A 17,537-nucleotide genomic window follows, 5' to 3' on the forward strand; every position below is an offset into this window, starting at 1 on the left:
AAATGGATCTTTGAACTTTTTGGATCCATGTCTAGATAGCCAAGGTCAGCCCTAGAAGCCAAGAGATAAAATCTGCAGAGGACTTTTTCAAAGCTGTTCTTACCAGGCCATGTTGCTGGCCCCAGAGGCCCCATGGGCAGGTGCCAGAATGGGCTTAAGATGCAAGCCTCCTTGCAGGCTTATAAATGGGCTTATGAATGCAGAGTTCTATAAATTGACATCTTGGGTTCTCTGAAGAGCTGAGACAGATGAGATTTATATTCACAGCATGCTTGTGCATTAAAAATAGGAATTAATTACAGACAAGAAGAGAACTACTTGATTAGGGGGCAGTTCCTTCCTTTTCTTTAGGAGGAATGTACTGAGATCTCATCTGACCACCAGCAGACATTCCAAGCCACACCCGTGACTCCGATAACTGTAGAAATAGGGCATAGCAGGACTACCCCTTGGAGAAGGAAATAGCAACCCACTCCGGTATTCTTGCCTGGAGAATCCCATGGACAGAGGAGCCTGGCAGGCTCCAGTCCATGGGGTCACAAGAGTCCCATATGACTTAGGGACTAAACCACCAGCACCCAGGACTAACCCTGACTCTAAACCACCTCACCTTCTACCCTAAGTTCACTCTCTTTCCACGCTTTCTTTTCACATAGAGGAAGACGCACAATGGGGCGGGGCTAAGAGTGGGGACAGGATATGGGCCCGCAGAGCTTTGTACTGTGTATTTTGTATTCTTTCCTCCAAAAGCAGTTCTGGAGGAAAAAGACTTGGAAGGTCAGGGTTTTTTTTTTTTTTACACTATGTTCTATGGAAACCTAGGATTTACTGAAGGTTGGTGTATTCTTTCGCGAGAGTAGATTTCAGGTGGTTTTGTTGTTGTTGTTGTTTTAATGAAATTATCAGATTAAAAAAAATTTTTTTTAGAAATAGTATTTCTGTTCTCTGACCCCCCAGATTATACTCTCTTCCACACTCTACAACCTTGCATTTTTTTCCAAGTACAGTCAGGGCCCTTGACACAAATCCAAAAGGAGAAATGTTTGTCTGCTCTCAGGTTTTAACTATAGAGTCTTGTTATTTACAGGATCAGTTATTCAGTACACTTGTTTTACTGTAATAAGGAAAAAATATGAAAAGGGAAAAGAAAATGTTTTACAATTTCTGTAGTTCACTCCCAAATCTTTCTCCTTAGCATTTGCTTCTTTATCTTAACATCATTGCATTTTAGCTGGAAGGAAGCCTCTTGTCCAACCTGTTTCCTTTAACAGAAAACCAAGCTGAGGCCACGTGAGGGTAAGTGACTTGCTCAAGGTTACTCAACTCAACTTCTCTATCCTTCCTCTACTTAACTTGTCTTTGGCGTAAGTTCTTTCTGTTTTGCTTTTTTACTCTATGCCTTATTTCACTGTTTGATTGGAATCTGCAATGACATACTTTCTGACTTCAACAAATTGGAAATCCCCATTCCATATTCTCAAGGAGAGTAAGGGTGGTTTTGTATTTTTCCGGAACAAGCTGAAAACCCCACATTCATTTTGCTAATATATTCCAGGACATTTCTTCTACACTTCCTTTTGGTAAAAAAAAAAAAAAAACGAATAAAATAAAAGTTACTCATGTGCTCCCAACCTCAATGACCCTGAATAAGCAGAGGAAAGGAAAGAGTGATTCAGGGGAACCCAAGAACCTGCTTGAAGAGGAGCAGCTCTAAGTGGCTGGGGAACACAGAGGGGCAGAATAAATAGCCCCTGGACAATGTGCATTTGGCGCTGATGAGATGACCCTGGGGACTGGAATCCTCCAGGAGCTGCTGTTGGCCTCACTTAAAGACACAGACTCCAGAACCCATGGGATTGCTGAGGGTCCAAGTCTAGATTTTGCTGCCATTTATCAGGTCGTATGGTTTAGTCGCTAAGTCATGTCTGACTCTTTTACCACCCCATGGACTGTAGTCCACAAGCCTCCTCTATCCATGGAAATTCCAAGGTGAGGATCCTGGAGGGGGTCGCCATTTCCTTCTCCAGGGGATCTTCCTTAGTGACTAAACAACAGCAACAACCAACTATAGATTCTTAGGAAAAATTCCTTAACTACTCTATACCTACGTCCCTTCATCCATAAACTTAATAAGAGCACTTACCTCACAGAGTTGTTGTGAAGATTGTAAGAGTTTGTATCTGTAATGTGCTGGAAACAGTGCCTAGAACATTCTAAAGGATCAATCTGTGCTAATTATTCTCATTACCTGTAATGAACCCTGTTTCCCAGCCCAACTTTAAATCTGGAAATATAAGCCAAAGATGGAAGAAGAAGGGAACTGTTTTATCATGTTCAACCAGATGCTCAGGAAAACAACACAGTGATATCTTGACTGGACAAGAGGAACCCTTTCTCCTAACCCTATACCCAAATTTAAACCATCAAGGCACACTTGTTCACAATTAACATTCAAAATAGAGAACAGTTTCCAAAACATGCTTTCTTAGAGAATTTTCTGGTAGACTTTAAACTTTTAGATGAAAGTCTGGCCTCTGGTTAATATAACAAGCCTCTGTGTATCTGATATACACTGGGTTTTCTCAGTGTGATATGAGAACTACAACAGGAATGACAGTCCCACCACCCTCAAGTCTTCCTATTTGGGGTTACTGCTCCAAATGCTGGGCTTCCTTTGTGGTTCACGTGGTGAAGAATCTGCCTGCAGTGTGGGAGACCCAGGTTTGATCCCTGGGTGGGGAAGATCCCCTGGAGAAGGGAATGACAACCCACTGTGTCTTTCTTGCATGGAGAATTCCATGGACAGAATTCTCCTGGTGGGCTACAGTCCATGGGGGTCACACAGAGTCGGACACAACTGAATGATGAACAGTAAGCTCCAAATGCTCCTTGTCAATAAGCAGTAGTTATTTCTTCCCAGTCATCTTCCTGTCACTTTGGTGATTCCCTTTTCAAACCTGGGCTTATCCTCTGCGGAGCTACATCCTGATACTTCTAAAGAGCACCAGGATTTCAGAGCCAGCCCTTTTAGATGCATGAAGAGGTCTGGTATGCAAATAATGAGATATTTCTCCCCTTCATCAAGTCATCACTCTTTCCAGTATTGTGTTAGTTTTTTGCCTTCAGAAGGGTTGTTGTCGATCTCTCAGGAAGTATAACATAACACAAAAAAGTCAGGAGAGGAGCTAAAGAAAATTTCCAGCGGCCGTTAATGGGCCTGACAGCAGCAGATTCTGAAGGCCATCTTATGCTAGGAAGAAAAACAGTGATCTAGGAATCTCTGTGATGCTCATGGAACCATGCTGCAGGAGAAACGTCCACTGCTTCTGCTATTTCATCTTTGTCTTGTGTACAACCACCAGTGCAAACAGGTGACACCCACAATGACTGGGTAAGCTGGTGGACTGCATAAACTCTTTCCAAAGCGGTCAGGATTGTCTTTCCCCACTGCATTTGACAGATGAATCAAACATGCAACTTAAAGCCAAAACACATCAGACTTTGGAGTTAGTAGGTAAAACAGAAACAGGCACCATCATCGGTCAAAGCCACCAAAACAGAAACATGGCTCACCTGTTCAACATGAAACAAGGACCGGTTCCTGCTTATCTCCTGCTGAGCAAGTGAATAATGTGAAATCAGCCATGGGGAAGCCTGCCACGGTCTCAGAACAGGCTCCTCTGCTCTGTGTGGTGCCCTTGGCAACACAACAGAAGGCTGGGGGGAGCTGGGAGAGGCCTGACCGAGGACAAGGAAAGAATGGCATGAAATATGATGCAGCTGCTGAACTTTCTTTTCATTAACTTTAAATTATATCAATTTCTAGACTTTTGGACACCAACTGAAAGGAGAAAAAAAACACCGAAGAGACAAGCTGACTGCTTGTAACCTAACTCAAATTGAGCGATAATGAAAGTGATTCAGCCTGGTGCAGAAAGACAGGACCACCACTATCCCTGCTACTCACCTTTCAATTTTATTTAGCTAGAAGTTTCCATTTCCGCTCTTCTCCTCTGAGACAAGAAGAACACAGCTCCAGAAGGAGGCAGTCCCCACAGCTGGCTCTTCTGCCCAGCCTTACCCCTACCTGGAGTAACTCAGCCAGGCAACCCCTTTGCAGTGAGGCAGAGGGTCAGGGAGCTTGTAACATGGCTGTGTGAGTGCGCGCCATCATTTCAGCTTGCCTATTCACGCTGCCCCAAAGCTCATCTACCAGACATGGCCAATAGTGCCTGGATCATTAAATTATTTTTGTACTCCATTGTTCAAGCATCTTTTAGGGAAGAGGTGACTAGGAAGCTGTTTCTTGGCTATACTAAGCCAGCCAAGATTGGGGTGGATGGATGGGAATGTGGTAGGTGGAAGATCTCTCTTGCCAGATCCCCAAGTGTTCAAGGTATTAGCCCTTCAAGCCCTTAACTGATCTTAGCTCTGAGGTCCCCTTTATCATAACTGAATCCACAGATCTCTGAATGCTCTGAGCTTTTCCAGAACAATTATGCCTCTTGTTTGTTGTTTAGTGGCTCAGTCGTGTCCAAGTCTTTGCAACCTCATGGGCTGTAGCCCACCAGGCTCCTCTGTCGATGGGATTTTCCAGGCAAGAATCCTGGAGTGGGTTGCCATTTCCTCCTTTAGAGGATCTTCCGGACCGAGGGGTCAAATCTGAGTCTCCTGCCACGTCTCCTGCATTGCAGGCAGATTCTTTACTGCTGAGCCACTGGGGTGGGGGTGGGAGAAACAAGAGCAAGAGGAAAAGGAAATGTAAAAGATTTAACACTCCTAATACATGTTTATTGAATACTTACTTTGTGTTAGTCATCATTCTAGGAGCAGGTTGTATAGAGAGTAACAAAACTTACATTCATGCAGGAGAAACAGACAATGAAATATAAGCAAATAAAAGCATTTGAGATAGCAGTAAGTATTATGAAGAGCAGAGTCTTTTGGGAGAGAGGGAAGGGGCAGGGCAACATTGAGATAATAATGGAAGACCTCTTTTGGGACATACCATTTGATCTGGGACCTTAGTAATGAGAAGAAATAAGCCATGCAATGATTTTTTTGAGGGAAAGCATTCCAGGCAGGAGGAACGGCAAGAGTTCATACCCAACAGTGAGGTTAGGCAATCAGAGAAAGAAGATGAAGGAATCTTGATCAGAATGCCGTCCGGGCAGGCTGCTACCAGATAGGCGTGAGGAGGTAAGTTGAGGTCAGCTCCCAGTGGGATCTGACCAGGGAAAAGAGTTTGGGAGATACTGGAGTGTTTGTAAGCAGTGCAGTCATAGGAAGTCTGCCTCTGTTTCTCATTCCCACACATGACATATGTACACACACACACACACACATAAGGAAGATACATAGAGTAGAAACAGAGCTTGAGTTACGAATATACTTTTTATAATTGCATGTTACTTTAGATTTGATATTTAGAAGGTTGAACTCTTTCTCGGAAAGGCAAGAAGAAGGGCTGTGTTTCAAAATAAGGCAAATGTTTCCTTGAAGCCCTTTTATAAAATTAATACCTGAAATGGAATAGCGCCATCCACACACAAGTCATGGGGGACATTAATCTTTCAAAGCCAACTGTTAAGATATTTTGTTATGGCTAGAACAGGGACACAACAGGGAAGAGAAAGCTAGATGGCTTTCTCACTAAGTCCCCAGGGCTTACATATCCATTAAGAGAAGGCACGACTTGGTTTAAGAAACCAGTAACCAGTAATTTACAAGTGGCGTGGTTTATCCATATTTGCAGAGAGTACCGGGTCTCCCTCTGAGATCCAGACGAGAACCTTCAGTTTTACTCACTTGTTTAACCACAATGGTTTCTCTTTGTTCCAGGACATTGGCACCAAGCTGGAAGATCCAGTCAATGAAAGGACTTGAACAAGTAAATGTTTTGGGGTGTTGACCTATGAAACACCTTTAAATACTCCTTTTTCTATGTCCCTTTCTTTCTTTTCTTTATTTCCTTCCTCCTTCCTTCCTTTCTTTATTTTCTTTCAAAACTTTTAATGAAAGGAAAATCTGACAGAAAAGGGAGATGATTTTTATTATGAACTGTGATTGTGTCTAATAAAGCTAAAATTACATAATGCTATTCTTGTAAAAGGATGAAGTTTTAAACACCTAGTGATTAGAGGCATTTTTCAGACTACAGGTAAACAGAGACTCCATATCCACAGAATTTCTTGTTGTCTAAAGCAAATATGTACAAAAGTCAAACACATACCTTTTTATAAAACAAAGTTAACATTTGAAGAAAGACTATGATGGACTTGAGCAACGTAGTTATTAACAAAGAATAAACGAAGACATGAATTTCATGTAGATATATTTTTATTCAGTTCATTATATTAATCCTTTGCCAACTTAAAGACATTAATGAAATACAAAATATTTTAAAGGAGTAAAAAGAAGTTGAACATTATATAAGATAGGGAGAGTATAAAGAGTAGGAGAAGCTACTCTAATTAAGCAAAATGCTTAACTCTAAAAAATGTGGACACTTTCTGCCATCACATACTTCAATTTCACAGTGGTGCACTCAGTAGCTCAGTCGTGTCCAACTCTTCGCAATCTCATGGACTATAGCCTGTCAGGCTCCTCTGTCCATGGTATTTTCCCAGCAAGGATAGTGAAGTGGGTTGCCATTTCCTCCTCCATTTCACAGTGATTCTGAGCCCTAAATAACAGATTTTTAAATTTCATTTTCACCTCAAAGATAGTTCCTTCACTTAAACAGACATTGGAAGTTAACTCAATGACTAAAAATCTAAAGAACTGAAGTTTGGGAGATGGATCACTGGCCCCCAGTAGATATCCATTTTCTAATCCCCAGATCCCATGAATGTTATTTTACATGGCAAAAAAGGATTTTGCAAATGTGATTAAGTGAGGAACCTTGAGTAATCATCCTGGATTATCTGGATAGGCCCTAAACATAATCACATGCATTCCTGTAAGAGACAGGAGAAGGACATTTGACACAGAGGAGGAGAAGACAGTATGAGCACTGAGTCAGCAGTTGGTGTGATGTGGCCACAAGCTAAGGGGTGCTGGCAGCCATTGAAGCTGAAAGAGGCAAGGAATGGGCTCTTCCTGACAACCTCTGGAGAGGGGCAGCTCTGTCAATACCTTGGTTTTGGTTTGGAGAAACTGACTCAGCAACCGCAGGAAGCCAATATAAAAACGGCATTCTGGATTCATACTCACTGGCATCTTAAAGGGCTTCCCTGGTGGCTCAGAGGTTAAAGCGCCCACCTGCAATGCGGGAGACCTGGGTTCAATCCCTGGGTCGGGAGGATTCCCTGGAGAAGGAAATGGCAATCCACTCCAGTATTCTTACCTGGAGAATCCCATGGACAGAGGAGCCTGGTGGGCTACAGTCCATGGGGTTGCAAAGAGTCGGACACGACTGAGTGACCACCAGACCAGGCCAGGCATCTTAAAAGGAGTAAAAATAGCTGTGGGGGGCAGGAGAATTTTTTTTAATGAGACAGCATTGAAAATTATTTGATTTCTATATCAGAGGAGTAAAGCACAGTACCTATTTTATTGTTTAGTACACATGACTTCTTCAAAGAAAAGTGGATAAATATCTAGGTCATATTGATTGGTACAATTTTAGTACTAAGCATGTGGAAAGCACTGATTCTTCACTTGTTGAAAAAACTATAAACTTAAACATTTTTATATCAATACAATACATGCACATAATAAAAAATGGTGCAAAGTTTAGGCTGAAAGCTAATTTTCTTCCTTGAGAAATTAAAAGGATTAAAAGGGAATTTTATGAATAACTGTATGCCCATAATTTTAACAACTTAGGTTAAATGGACAAATTTTGAGAAAGTTCCAGATTACCAAAACTGACTCAGGAAGAGATAGAAAATTGAAATAGATCTATAATAAATAAAAAAACTAAATTAGTAATTAAAAATCTTCCCACAAAGACAAACTCAAGTCCAGAGGGTTTCACTGGTGAATTCTATCTAATATTTACAAAAGTAATACAATCCTTCACAAAATCTTCCAGAAAGTAGAAGTGGGAACACTACCCAACTCATTTTATGAGGCCAGTATTACTCTGATACCAAAGTCAAACAAATACCTCACAAGAAAAGAAAACTACAGACCAATAACCTTCATAATTATGGACACGATAATAATTAAGACAATTTTAGTGTAATTGAATCCAGCGACATAAAAAATGAAGACAAGGTAAGATTTATCACAAGAATGCAAAGTTGGTTCAAGATCTGAAAATCAACTTAAAATATGAAGAACAAGCACCACATGATCATCTCAATAGAAGCAGTAAAAGCATTTGACAAAACATCACAGTCATTCATAATTAAAAATTTAACCACACAAATAATAGAAGGGAATTTCTCCAACCTGTGAACGTAGTGATGCTTTCTCAATACTCTAAATTTGCTGCAAGTCATTTAATTGTGTAATTATAATAGATAAGTTCTATTACACAAAAATTATATTTCAGTGTAGCCATTATTAAGAAAATGCCTATAGTGTTTAATTCTCATCAGTAGAAGATGCTATAAGCAAGAAGTTTACCTTTACTATGTTCTCTTTGGAGCACAGCTCATTAAGATTGCTCAATCTTTAGTGGTTTACTCAATTGAGATTTAAAAAACTAGCCATATTCCATGGACTATACAACCTAAAGCCTAGCATTTAAGTTATTACGTCTTCACTATAACTCATTCTATCTACTCAAAACAGGTTCTTGTACCCATTTCTCATTTCTGACCCTTTTCTGATTCTGAACCCTTCATCCACTAGTTGGTACTTTTGGCACTTGTAGCTTCATTGCTAATCAAAAGACCTCAGGGTAGTTTGAGAGAGACAAATGCGTTATGTAACCAGGCCATTTGTTAGTGGGATATTCACAAGCTGAAGAGAGCCTTTATCAGATGTACTTAGACAACTTTAACACACACTCATGGAATACATCTTTTTCTTTTCTTTAGCACAAGTGGAATATGAAGGATTTCAGGTTTCAAAATGTTTCCAAAATATGGGTTCCTTGGGCTATATGCACATGAAAGCCGATCTCATGAGGGAGCAAGTGAGCAGCTGCGCTAGTAATAAGGCTTCATTTGTTAATTCTTCAGCCAATATGTATTGAACAACTGCTCTGTGCCAAACACTGTTCTAGGTATTGGAGTCACAGCTGTATTCAAAAGTTCCTGCCCTCATGGGGTCTGCAGTTGTGGGAGAGATAATCACAAAACAAATAATTGTTGATGTTTGGTCTGTTAGGACTTTGGGAAAACTTGCAAAGCAGGAAAAGGAGAAATTTGAATGATAGAAGTGGCAGTCACCATTGTATGTGGAGTGGAGGCCCAAAGCTCTTCTAACAAGATGAGGTTTAGTACAAATGCTATATTAAAACACAGGCATTGGGTCAGGTGGACTTCCCAGGTGGCTTGTTGGTAAAGAATCCACCTACCAATGCAGGAGATTCAGGTTCAGTCCCTGGCTCAGGAAGATCCTCTGGAGAAGGAAACTCCAGTTTTCTTGCCTGGAGAATCCCATGAACAGAGGAGCCTGGCTGGCTATAGTCTATGGGGTCGCAAAGAGTCGGACATGACTGAGGGACTAAACAGCAGCAACATCTGTAGGAAGCAAGGGAGGGGATCATGCAGCTCCTTTGGGAAAAAGCAACCCAGGCAGAGAGAAAACACAGTGCAGAAAGGATTGTAGGCAGGAGCACTCAGTATATTCATTTAAGAGGAAGAAGGGCATGTGAGTGGGTGTGGCATGGAGTGGAGAGGGTACATGGTGGAGATTAGTTCAGAGGCGTAGACTTGGTGTGGCTTGTAGAGCATGAAGGGCCTTGCAGGGCATTTTAAGACCTGTGATTTCACTCTGAATGAAGCGTTTTGAGCAAAGAAGTGATACAATCTGACTTCTGTTTTAACAAGATTACTCTGGTTGCTGTGTTAAGGCTGACTGCAGTAGGACAGAGGTAGAAGCTGGGGGACAGAAGCTGGGATTATTGCAATAATCCAGGCAAGAGGTGATGGTGGCTTAGATCAGGGTGTAGGCAATGGGACAGACAAGAAGACACCATGCTTTATACATTTTATTTCTAAAGAAGAGCAGACATGATTAGCTAATGATTAGATAATTGGTGTGAGAGAAGGAGATGAGCCAAAGATGACAATTTATTTTAATTATTTAACAGAAATTTGAAAGTGTGAAACTGTTAGTTGCTCAGTCATGTCTGATTCTTTGCGACCCCATGGACTGTAGTCTGCCAGGCTCCTCTGCCCATGGGATTCTCCAGGCAAGAACACTGGAGTGGGTTGCAATTTTCTTCTCCAGGGGATCTTCCCTACCCAGGGATCGATCCCCAGTGTCCTGTATTGCACACAGATTCTTTACCATCTGAGCCACTAGGGATAAAGAGCGTGAGAAAAAGAGAAGAGCCAAAGATGATTTATTTTAATTATTTAAGAGAAGTTTATATAGTGCTAATTATATACAAGGCACTGTTCCAAGTTCTTGACAAATATTGACTCATTTAATCTACGCAATAGGCCCATGAGATAGGTACTATTTTTGTCTTCTTTTTCCTTTCCTGCCTTCAAGGTTTTGGCTCTGAGAAGTTGGAAGGATAAAGCTGACATCTACTGAGAGAGGGAAGGCTATATGAAGAGCAGGTTCAAGGTGATGTGTTAAGGTCGAGAAGACTGAAATAACTGTGTGAAGATGCCAAGCAGGTGGTTGGTTATGCAAGACTGGAATTCAGGAGAGTGATCTGGTTTGGAGATACACATGCAGTGAAAAGATGCTATTTAAAAACAGGAAACTAGATGACATCTCTAGGAGAGTAGAGATTCAGCAGAGGGTGAAGCACCACACTTGGGCCATCCAATATTGATGAGGACATGAAGATGAAGTATCAAAGAAGACAGGCAATGGCCAAGGAGCTTGGCATCCTGGCAGCCAAGAGAAGAAAGTGAAGGAGAAGAGGGTGAGCAACTATGTTCAATGCCTCAGCTTCATCCAGGAAGAGAGAGCTCAGAATTTATTGGTTACTTTGAAAAGAACTATTTCACTGAGTGCTAGGGATGAAAGTTGGTGTGCAAATGAGGTCAAGAGAAAAGAAGAGGAAGAAATGATGATTAAAGAGAACTCTTTTGAGGCATTTTCTATAAAGAGGAATAGAGAAATATGGCAATATAGTATAGGTAAGGTCAACAGAGGGTGTCTTGTCTTTTGTGGTTGTCATTTTCTTTTGTTTTAAAGATGGATGAAATTGCAGCAAAGTTGTATGCAGATGGAAATGGTCCAGTAGAAAAGGAAAGACATGTTGATACAGGAGAGGAGGTTAAATGATGTTAGTGAGCTGATGAAAGAGGATGATAAAGTATGGGGCTTCGACTTCAACGGAAGCAGAGACCATTCGTCTTTGGTAAATGGAGGGAAGGCAGGATATATGGTGATAGATGCAGTCATGTGGAGAGTTGGGGGTTGACATTTGTGGCCGTTCTCATCTGATTGCTTCTCTTTTTCTCACTGAAACAGGGAAAAAGTCATAAGCCAAAAGAGATCAGAAGAAGTATTGGAGTTTTGAGGAGAACACAGCTGTGGCAAGATCATCTAGGAAAATGAGGACTATTATCCAAAACATTAGCTCAACCACAGGTCAGCCCATGATTACAGTCCCATTATTGGGGTCTAGAAAAGTCTGATTTTCAAGTGGACTCTATTAAAATGCAGATACTTAGAAGCCCAAGCGCTGTCCAGCAGGCTTTCCCTTGTAACACATTCACATCAGAAAATGTCTGAGTTGTCAGACTGCTGGAACTAAGACCCTCAGGGCATGATGCTTTTGCTCTCTTTTTCCTGGGCAATCTACATTTTACTTCATTTTTTTTTCAAGAAAAGTAAGTTGTTAGTGTAGAACTGAGTGTAATTCATTTGAAAAGCTTTGCAAGATTTGATATAATTAAATCCATATATAAGAAAAAAAAATTCCTCAACCCACTTGTCCCATTTTCTCCCTTATAGAAATGTAACGTAAGTCCAGGCTCCTGGTAGGAATCAGAGTAGAGTAAGGAAAGACTTGATTTGTTTTTCGAATGGAGGAAAGTGGCTTCCTACAGGAATTAATATTATTATTCCAGATCAATAATATTACTTAACAACTGTGGGGACCTTCTCTGTGTCTGTCAAACCTAAGTATATATCATTTAGGTAATGTGTGTGTGTGTGTGTGTGTGTGTGTGCACACGTGTGTGCTAAACCACTTCAGTCGTGTCCAACTCTATGACGCTATGGACTGTAGCTTGCCAGGCTTCTCTGTCCATGAGATTCTCCAGGGAAGACTACTAGAGTGGGTTGCCATGTCCCGCTCCAATGGATCCTCCCAACCCAGGGATAAAACCTGCATCTCATATCACCCCCTGCATTGGCAGGCAGGTTCTTAACCACTAGCTTTACCACCTGGGAAGCCCCATTTAGTTAATATCCCCTCTCAGATTAATAAACACTGAGCAGGAACATACTGAGTTTTCCGATTCTGTACAACTATGATCTAATAAGTTTCCATAGAATTCTTTTCAAAAAATGCACAGATTGGTCCACAGATAAGATGGCAAGAGAATGTTGTTAGTTAAGACCCAGAGGCTCTGGTATATCCTTTAAGCTTGAGTTAGCATTCCAGTTCTACCACACCTTAACTCTGTGATGCTGAGGAAGCCTCTGATCTTCACTGAGCCAGCCTATCTTTCGTAAATCATGGGCTACTGATAAAAGTTGCTACAAAATTAAATGAAGCAACCTGTTCAAGTAAATGTGCAATACAGTGTCTGGCACACAAATGGCTACTACTATTGTTTGTGTTCCAGAAAAACATCTATTTCTACTTTATTGACTATGCCAAAGCTTTTGACTGTGTGGATCACAACAAACTGTGGAAAATTCTGAAAGAGATGGGGATACCAGACCACCTGACCTGCCTCTTAAGAAACCTGTATGCAGGTCAGGAAGCAACAGTTAGAACTGGACATGGAACAACAGACTGGTTCCAAATAGGAAAAGGAGTACATCAAGGCTGTATATTGTCACCCTGCTTATTTAACTTATATGCAGAGTACATCACGAGAAACGCTGGGCTGGAGGAAGCACAAGCTGGAATCAAGATTGCCAGGAGAAATATCAATAACCTCATACAAAGATGACACCACCTTATGGCAGAAAGTGAAGAAGAACTAAAGAACCTCTCAATGAAAGTGAAAGAGGAGAGTGAAAAATGTTGGCTTAAAGCTCAACATTCAGAAAACTAAGATCATGGCATCTGGTCCCATCACTTCATGGGAAATAGATGGGAAAACAGTGGAAACAGTGGCTAACTTTATTTTGGGGGCTCCAAAATCACTGCAGATGGCGATTGCAGCCATGAAATTAAAAGACGCTTACTGCTTAGAAGGAAAGTTATGACCAACCTAGACAGCATATTGAAAAGCAGAGACATTACTTTGTCAACAAAGGTCCATCTGGTCAAGGCTATGGTTTTTCTAGTGGTCATATATGGACGTGAGAGTTGGACTATAAAGAAAGCTGAGCGCCGAAGAATTGATGCTTTTGAACTCTGGTGTTGGAGAAGACTCTTGAGAGTCCCTTGGACTGCAAGGAGATCCAACCAGTCCATCCTAAAGGAGATCAGTCCTGGGTGTTCATTGGAAGGACTAATGTTAAAGCTGAAACTCCAATACTTTGGCCACCTGATGCGGAGAGCTGACTCATTGGAAAAGACCTTGATGCTGGGAAAGATTGAGGGCAAGAGGAGAAGGGGACAACAGAGGATGAGATGGTTGGATGGCATCACCGACTCAAAGGACATGGGTTTGGGTAAACTCCGGGAGTTGGTGATGGACAGGGAGGCCTGGCGTGCTGCGGTTCATGGGATCGCAAAGAGTCGAATACGACTGATCGACTGAACTGACTGTTTGTGTGTTGCTAGACACTTAAGGCAGTATTTTCCCTTGTACCTGAAGGAACATCTATAGCAGAAGTCCACAACCTTTTCTGCACCAGAGACTGTTTTTGTGGAAGACAATTTTTCATAGACCAGAGAGTAGGGAGTGGTTTGGGGATGATTCAAATGTAATACAATTACCGTACACTTTATTTCTAATCTAATGATGCCACCGCTCTGAAAGGAGGTATCTTGCCCACAGTCCAAAGTTTGGGGAGTCTTGTCTACAGGATTTTTGTTTACACTCAATCCAAAGATGCACATACCCCTAAACAGAGGTAAGTAAATGGAGAAGAGTTGGGAAAGTAGGGAATGTACAGGCTGTTTCTTCTTTTTTTCTTAGAAACATCTTTATTATGAGCGTTCTTCTTTTAAGGGCTAGATCTGGGACTAGACCTTGCTTTTCAAAAAATTAAGGTATAATTGACACATTATATTAGTTTTACATGCATAATGTAATAACTCAATATATGTACATATTGCAAAATGATGATTGCTGTAAGTCTAGTTAACATCCATCACCACACAAAGTTAAAAAAACTTTTTTCTAGTGATGAGAACTTTCAGAATCTACTCTCTTAAGAACTACAAACATACCACACAGTATTATTGACCATAGTTACCACGCTGTGTATCACATCCCCGGAGCTTATTTACTTATTTATCTTATAACTGGAAATTTGTAGCTTTTAACCACATTCATTTTACTCATGCTCCACCTCTGACAACCACCAATCTGTTCTTTGAATCCATGAATTTATTATCTGTACTATTTTTTTTTTAAGATTCCACATATACATGAGATCATTCAGTATTTGTCTTTCTTTGTCTGATTTATTTCACTTAGCATAATACCCTCAAGGTCTATCCATGTCGTTGCAAATGGCAGGATTTCCTTCTTTTGTTACGGCTGAATGATGCTCCATTTTGTGTGTGTGTGTGTGTGCACATGTGTGTATCTCACATTACTTTATCCATTCATCCATCAATGAACACTTAAGGTGTTTTCCATATCTTGGCCATTGTAAATAATGCTGCAGTGAACATGGGGGTGCACATATCTTTTTGGGCTGGAGTTTTCATTTCCTTTGGATAAGTCGAATTGTTAGATCATATGATAGCTCTTGCCTGGATAATCCCCATGGACAGAGGTGCCTGGAGTGCTACAGCCAAGGGGTTGTGAAGAGTCAGACACAATTGAGCAACTAAGCATAGCACATGGTAGCTCTGGGATTCCCAGGTGGCTTAATAATGAACCCACCTGCCAATGCAGGAGATGCAGGAGACCAGGGCTCAATCCCTGGGTTGAGAAGAGGCGCAGGGGGAAGAAATGATAACCCACTCCAGTATTCTTGCCTGGAGAATCCCATGGCCAGAGGAGCCTGGCAAGCTACAGTCCATGGGGTTGCAAAGAGTTGGACACAACTGAGTGACTGAGCACATATGCATGGCAGGTCTATTTTTAATTTTTTGAGGAAATAGGCTATCCAGGCTATGTTTTTAATTGTCTCCTTGGTAATATAAACATGTCATGGACTGCTGTGTATATTTTCATCTTTAGCTTGCTTAAGATTCTGAGAATTTTTAGCCAAACTGAAGGGGACATCTTCATTTTACCAGGATATTTGAGAAATTCCAGAAGGGTGGAGACCATATGTCTAACTGAACACAGTGGGGCTACTTAATAACTCATTAAATAAAGAATAGCAATCTAACAAAAATGTGTGAATTTCCTGAGCAGTTGAGTTTCAAAGGACTGTGGCCACAGTCTCCATCTCACACTGGTCTGGCCCTGGGAAGTGAGTGGGTGTGCTGGCTGCTGGCCGTGAACCTGGATTTAATGATATCCTCCAACACTGCATCCTTTGCTGATATAGCTGTTTGAATCTTGCAGCTGTTGTGTGTATTTTCTTGTATATTACAGTTTAAAATGAAGAGAGTAGGATAGAGTCTTTGCGGCCACACATGGAGCACCGCGTGCAATGTGTCCTCAAGCTGGGATGCTTAGGGAATAAGAAAGCCAAGGTCCTGTGTTCCACAAAAGCCTGTCCTGTGACCTCTGTGCATCCATCAGCCCAGATTACAGACAGTCTGGCCTGTGGAAAAGTCTAGGGCCCCAGGACAGTCCTACTAGACAAAATCCGGGTTGAGAGCTCAAACTGTTACCCAATAACCTGCCCAGGTGGGAGAGAGTCAGTCTGTGCCTGACACTCTAGTCTACAGGTCACAGCCACATCTTTTACAACCAGCTGGAGTGTGGGGCCACTTCCATGCTTGTCACCTGGCCCTTTTTTCTGGAAGATATCTATTGATTCCTTTTCCATTCCTCCAGAAGCTAGGCTGTAGCACTCTGTGAAATTTACAAGATTATGCTGTTCAAAGGTTTTTAAAGCATCTTTATTTAGCTGTAGAATGTCATCTCCCAACAAAACGTCACACAAAAGTCCAATATTTGAAACAGTTAATGCAGGAAGTATCTGGCTTGAAGTGGAAGGAGATGGTCTCTACTTGTCCCATCACACACATACACACACACACACACACACACACTCTCTCTCTCTCTCTCTCTCTCTCTCTCTCTCTGTCTCTCTCTCTCTCCTTGAGGCATCTCTAAAAGAATTCCTAGGACTTGAAGCATAGAAGTTTGAAAATCCCTGATGGTCTTAATTTCTCATTTTACAGATGAGATAAGACATCTAGATCTGCCCTGTCCAATGTGTGGTAGGGTCCACAATGTTCCAGTGTGGTCCACTAGGAATGTGTAGCCACAGAGCATTTGAAATGGCTAGTCTGGACCTAAGATACTGTAAGTGCAACACACACACTCAATGTCAAACATTCGGTACCAAGACCAAAGAATATAAAATATCTCATTGATACAGTTTTGAAACTGACAGTCCATTGGTATTATATTTTAGACAGATTAGGTCCAGTAAAATATACTAAAATCCATCTCACTTGTTTCATTTTACTTTTCCTTTTTAACATGACTACTAGAAAATTCAAAATTATACAAGTGGTTCTCTCTCATGGCTTACATTATATCTATTGGAGAGCACTGATCCAGATTGTTCTGCCCAGATCTTTGGAGGCAGGTTGGGACTTGATGTCCTAACCATTCTCACATTACTCATTTACCTGGAGACACAGTCAATAGATAAACACTTAACATGACATCCCTGGGCAGTTTCATTTAATATGATGGGATAAGAGAGAACTTGCAGTGGTGGGATAGGATTAGGCCCACAGGTTGCCTTCCCAGGCACATATATTTATCTGGCCTCTAAGAGGCAATATACCCAGGGAAGGAGCATTGATTTAGAAACAAGAAGGCCTGAGTCTTAGACCCTTTGATGATGATGCTCCCTTTTTGTGTAGGTCATCAGACTTCTGGATCTAATTTTCCTTATCTGTAAAGTGATAGAGTAAGTTCTCAAGGCTCAAAGTCTTCTTCATTCCCTGGAATTCTGTGATTTACTGTTTATGTATTCACTTATATTCTTCATTGCCAGAAAAAGCTTTT

General features: G+C 41.2%; 1 long non-coding RNA gene across 1 annotated transcript; it reads left to right on the forward strand.

Annotated features, from left to right (window-relative positions):
* The first annotated feature begins 806 nt into the window (after positions 1–806).
* Positions 807–10,998, forward strand: LOC122680798. Its single transcript, XR_006336785.1, has 3 exons — positions 807–1,296; positions 5,842–5,890; positions 10,621–10,998. It is a non-coding gene; the product is annotated as an uncharacterized LOC122680798 (long non-coding RNA).
* Positions 10,999–17,537: the final 6,539 nt, after the last annotated feature.

Source organism: Cervus elaphus, chromosome 22 (assembly GCF_910594005.1).
Source record: "Cervus elaphus chromosome 22, mCerEla1.1, whole genome shotgun sequence".
Classification (NCBI taxonomy): Eukaryota; Metazoa; Chordata; class Mammalia; order Artiodactyla; family Cervidae; genus Cervus; species Cervus elaphus.